This window comes from Triticum urartu, chromosome 2A, assembly GCF_056163025.1.
Source record: "Triticum urartu cultivar PI428250 chromosome 2A, HENAU_Tu73, whole genome shotgun sequence".
In the NCBI taxonomy this organism is placed as follows: Eukaryota; Viridiplantae; Streptophyta; class Magnoliopsida; order Poales; family Poaceae; genus Triticum; species Triticum urartu.
This window is the reverse complement of record NC_141874.1, coordinates 317,980,740-317,986,946: the sequence shown is the minus strand read 5'-3', so window position 1 is coordinate 317,986,946 and position 6,207 is coordinate 317,980,740.

Genomic DNA, 6,207 nt, shown 5'->3' with positions numbered 1-6,207 from the left:
GAGCGGTTGGGCAGCGGGCAGCTGCGTGGCAAGCATGATGTGCTCGCCGTCGAGCACCTGCCTGCCTGTGCTGGCGAGAGCAAGCAGCTCGCTAGCACAGTAGGTGGGCTGGGCTGCTAGGTGGGCCGGCCAGGTGGGTTCAGGTAAGTGCTCTGCACTATTTTCTGTTTCTCTTTTATTTATTTATTTGCCACTGTTTAAATTCAAAATAGAATTTGAACTCATGCCAAATCTGTCTGAAATATTTTATGTTGCAGAAATGGACCTAGCCACATGCCCATAAATTATTTCAGGAGCATTTGAAGATATATTCTAGTTATATGAATATAAATTCAAATTCAAAATACAATATGATTTAAAATCAGTGCCCAAAATTATTCTTCAAAAATGTTCATTATTTTTGGTTTGGATCAAGACCATTGCCAAAAATATCAAACATCAATGAAGAGCATTTTGGGTTCATTGAATGCAATTTTTAGGGTTATTTGCCCTTCTTTTAATTAATCTTTTGAGGCTTTAAAAGTTCCTCAGTTCAACTTGTTAGAATTTAGACATGATGCAACACAATATGCTAGCACTATGCATTACCCAAACTAGGGATGTGACACCTATTAAGCGGAGGCCCAACCCAGAATTGTAGTTTTTTGCCTATTTCAGTGTTTCGAAGAAAAGGAATATCAAACTGAGTCGAAACAGAATGAAATCAACTAGAGAAGTTATTTTTGGAAGGAAAGCTACCGGATGGACTTGGACCCCACGTCAGGAGAGAAGGGAGGTGCCCACGAGGGTGGGGGCGCGCCCACCCCCCTAGGGCGTGCCCCCCTGCCTCGTGGGGCCCCCGAAGCTCCACCGACGTACTTCCTGCACCCATATATACTCATGTACACTAAAACTTCCAGAACAGACAATAGATCAGGAGTTCCGCTGTCGGAAGCCTCCGTAGCCACCGAAAGCCAATCTAGACCCGTTCTGGCACCCTGCCGAAGGGGGCAATCCCTCTCTCGTGGCCATCTTCATCATCCCGGTGCTCTCCATGACGAGGAGGGAGTAGTTCTCCCTCGGGGCTGAGGGTATGTACCAGTAGCTATGTGTTTGATCTCTCTCTCTCTCTCTCGTGTTCTTGAGGTGATACGGTCTTGATGTATCGCGAGCTTTGCTATTATATTTGGATCCTATGATGTTTCTTCCCCCCTCTACTCTCTTGTAATGAATTGAGTTTCCCCTTTGAAGTTATCTTATCGGATTGAGTCTTTAAAGATTTGAGAACACTTGATGTATGTCTTGCCGTGCATATCTATGGTGACAATGCGATACCACGTGATTCACTTGATGTATGTTTTGGTGATCAACTTGCGGGTTCCGCCCATGAACCTATGCATAGGGGTTGGCACACGTTTTTGTCGTGATTCTTCGGTAGAACTTTGGGGCACTCTTTGAGGTCCTTTCTGTTGGTTGAATAGATGAATCTGAGATTGTGTGACGCATATCGTATAATCATACCCACAGATACTTGAGGTGACATTGGAGTATCTAGGTGAGATTAGGGTTTTGGTTGATTTGTGTCTTAAGGTGTTATTCTAGTACGAATTCTAGGGCTGTTTGTGACACTTATAGGAATAGCCCAACGGATTGATTGGAAAGAATAACTTTGAGGTGGTTTCGTATCCTACCATAATCTCTTCATTTGTTCTCCGCTATTAGTGACATTGGAGTGACTCTTTGTTGCATGTTGAGGGATAGTTATGTGATCCAGTTATGTTATTATTGTTGAGAGGACTTGCACTAGTGAAAGTATGAACCCTAGGCCTTATTTCCACGCATTGCAATACCGTTTACGCTCACTTTTATCATTAGTTACCTTGCTGCTTTTATATTTTCAGATTACAAAAACTATTATATTCTATCCATATTGCACTTGTATCACCATCTCTTCGCCGAACTAGTGCACCTATACAATTTACCATTGTATTGGGTGTGTTGGGGACACAAGAGACTCTTTGTTATTTGGTTGCAGGGTTGCTTGAGAGAGACCATCTTCATCCTACGCCTCCTACGGATTGATAAACCTTAGGTCATCCGATTGAGGGAAATTTGCTACTGTCCTACAAACCTCTGCACTTGGAGGCCCAACAACGTCTACAAGAAGAAGGTTGTGTAGTAGACATCAAGCTCTTTTCTGGCGTCGTTGCCAGGGAGGTTAGCGCTTGAAGGTAACGAGGAGGAGCCTCCTATTCAACCAATCTCATTTATAAGGAGCTCCAAAAAGAGGATTGAACCCACACATGATGTGGCGAAGAAGAAGAAAAGAAAAAGGAAGAGAGGTAAAGAGATATCTCTCCCAAATAATGCATCTCCTATTACTATTGTGCCTCATGAAAATATAATTGTGGAAGATAATGATACTTCTTATGATCTTGAAAATCTTTTTGGCACTTCCTTGGAAGAATATGATAATTGCTATACTATTGGTGCTATCTATACTATTAATGATGAGAGTGATTATGCTTATGATATGAAAAGGCCCAAGCTTGGGGATGCTATGTTTGATGAAGATGATGTTTTTGAGAATATATTTGCTGTAATTAATGTTTGTCCCAAGCTTGGGGATGCTACGCTTAATGAAGATGATATTTTTAGTCTCCCAAGTTTTGATATGCAAATTTATAATGATGATAGCATGCCTCCTACTTATGATAATTATTGTGATGATACATATGATATAAAAAGTAGTGATTGAGTTTATAAAACTTGTCATGATTATGGTTACCCCTTTTCTGAACATTACTCTTTTAATGTGGAAACAATTTTTAGTATTCGAGTTTCTTATGATACTCCCACTATTCCGAATGAGAAGAATTTTGCTTATGTAGAGAGTAATAAAATTTCTATGCTTTTAGATCATGAAAAGAATGCTTTAGGTGCTGGTTATATTGTTGAATTCATTCATGATGCTACTGAAAATTATTATGAGGGAGGAATATATGCGTGTAGGAATTGCAATAATATCAAGTTTCCTCTCTATATGCTTAAAATTTTGAAGTTATGCTTGTTTTGCCCTCCTATGCTAGTTGATTATTGCTCCCATAAGTTATTCTTATCTTTTATATGAGCATCATTGAAATCATCATGCCTAGCTAGGGGCGTTAAACGATAGCGCTTGATTGGGAGGCAACCCAATTTTATTTTTATTCCTTGCTTTTTGCTCCTGTTTAGTAATAAACAAATTATTTAGCCTTTGTTTTGGTTGTGTTTTTTGTGTTTAATTAGTGTCTGTGCCAAGTAGAACCGTTGGGAAGACTTGGGGAAAGTCTTGTTGAACTTGCTGTAAAAAACAGAAACGTTAAGGCTCACGAGAACTGCTGTCATTTTTATTTGTAGAGTGCTATTTAGTTAATTCTATTTGAAGATTTTTAATAGATAAATTCCTCACGTCCATCAATTTATTTTAGAATTTTTGGGGTTCCAGATCTTGCGCTAGCTACAGATTACTACAGACTGTTCTGTTTTTGACAGATTCTGTTTTTCATGTGTTGTTTGCTTATTTTGATGAATCTATGGCTAGTAAAATAGTTTATAAACCATAGAGAAGTTGGAATACAGTAGGTTTAACACCAATTTAAATAAAGAATGAGTTCATTACAGTACCTTGAAGTGGTCTTTTGTTTTCTTTCGCTAACGGAGCTCACGAGATTTTCTACTTTAAGTTTTGTGTTGTGAAGTTTTCAAGTTTTGGGTAAAGATTTGATGGATTATGGAACAAGGAGTGGCAAGAGCCTAAGCTTGGGGATTCCCATGGCACCCCCAATATAATCTAAGGACACCTAAAAGCCAAAGCTTGGGGATGCCCCGGAAGGCATCCCCTCTTTCGTCTACTTCTATCGGTAACTTTACGTGGAGCTATATTTTAATTCACCACGTGATATGTGTTTTGCTTGGAGCGTCTTTTATGATTTGAGTATTTTCTTGTTAGTCTACCAAAATCATCCTTGCTGTACACACCTTTTGAGTGAGCCATACATAATTTGGAATTTTATAGAATACTCTATGTGCTTCACTTATATCTTTTGAGCTTTATATAGTTTTGCTCTAGTGCTTCACTTATATCTTTTAGAGCACGGTGGTGGATTCGTTTTATAGAAACTATTGATCTCTCATGCTTCACTTAGATTATTTTGAGAGTCTTAATAGCATGGTAATTTTCTTAAAATCCTAATATGCTTGGTATGCAACATTAATAATAAAACTTTCTTATGAGTGTGTTGAATACTAAGAAAAGTTTGATGCTTGATGATTGGTTTGAGATATGGAGGTAATAATATCAAAGTCATGCTAGTTGAGTAGTTGTGAAATTGAGAAATACTTGTGTTGAAGTTTGCAAGTCTCGTAGCATGCACGTATGGTAAATGAGGGAGTCCTGGATTAGGGGGTGTCCAGATGGCCGGACTATACCTTCAGCCGGACTCCTGGACAATGAAGATACAAGATTGAAGACTTCGTCCCGTGTCCGGAAGGGACTTTCCTTGGCGTGGAAGGCAAGCTTGGCGATACGGATATGTAGATCTCCTACTATTGTAACCGACTTTGTGTAACCCTAACCCTCTCCGGTGTCTATATAAACCGGAGGGTTTTAGTCCGTAGGACAACATACAGAACAACAATCATACCATAGGCTAGCTTCTAGGGTTTAGCCTCTCCGATCTCGTGGTAGATCTACTCTTGTACTACCCATATCATCAATATTAATCAAGCAGGACGTAGGGTTTTACCTCCATCAAGAGGGCCTGAACCTAGGTAAAACTTCGTGTCCCTTGCCTCATGTTACCATCCAGCCTAAACGCACAGTTCGGGACCCCCTACCCGAGATCCGCCGGTTTTGACACCGACATTGGTGCTTTCATTGAGAGTTCCTCTGTGTCGTCGCCGTTGGGCATGATGGCTCCTACGATCATCAATAGCGATGTAGTCCAGGGTGAGACCTTCCTCCCCGGACAAATCTTCGTCTTCGGCGGCTTCGCATTGCGGGCCAATTCACTTGGCCATCTGGAGCAGATCGAAAGCTATGCCCCTGGCCGTCAGGTCAGATTTGGAAGTTTAAACTACACGGCTGACATCTGCGGGGACTTGATCTTCGACGGATTCGAGCCACTGCCAAGCGCGCCGCACTGTCACGACGAGCATGATATAGCTCTGCCGCCGAACAGTGCCCTGGAGGCCGCACCCGCATCGGCTTCGACCCTTAATTCGGAGCCAACTACGCCGATCGAGGATGGGTGGTTGGACGCCGCCTCGGGGGCTGTGATCCCAACGGCGATCGAGCCGAACACCAGCCCCGCACTCCGCGAGACTCGTGACTCCAAGGAGCCGGACTCCTCTCTGGGCTCTGAACCCTCCGCGCCCCTGCCGATCGAATCCGATTGGGCGCCGATCATGGAGTTTACTGCCACGGACATCTTTCAGCACTCGCCTTTCGGCGATATCCTGAAGACACTAAAGTCTCTCTCTTTATCAGGAGAGCCCTGGCCGGACTACGGTCAGCATGGTTGGGATACGGACGATGAAGAAATTCAAAGCCCACCCACCACCCACTTTGTAGCCACTGTCGACGATTTAATCGACATGCTCGACTTCGACTCCGAAGACATCGACGGTATGGACGCCGATGCAGGAGACGATGAAGAACCAGCGCCTATTGGGCCCTGGAAAGCCACCTCGTCATATGACATATACATGGTAGACACCCCAAAAGAAGGAGATGGCGATGGAACAGCGAAGGATGACCCCTCCAAGAAACAGCCTAAGTGCAGGCGTCAGCGGCGCCGCTCAAAATCCCGCCAAAACAAATACGGTGATTCTAGCACGGGAGATAATAATACTCCGGAGAGTGCCGAAGAAAACCCCCTCCACCAAGATTCAGCACAGGAGGATGGAGAAGCCAGCCCTCATGAGAGAGCGGCAAACAGAGAGGTCGAGGACGATAATTGTATACCTCCCTCTGAAGACGAGGCAAGCCTCGAGGACGACGAATTCGTCGTGCCAGAGGATCCTGTCGAACAAGAGCATTTTCAACGCAGGCTTATGGCCACGGCAAGAAGCCTCAAGAAAAACAGCAACAGCTTAGAGCTGATCAAGATTTGCTAGTCGACAGATGGACTGAAGTCCTTGCAGCCTAAGAGCATAAACTCGAATGCCCCTCCAAGGGCTACCCAA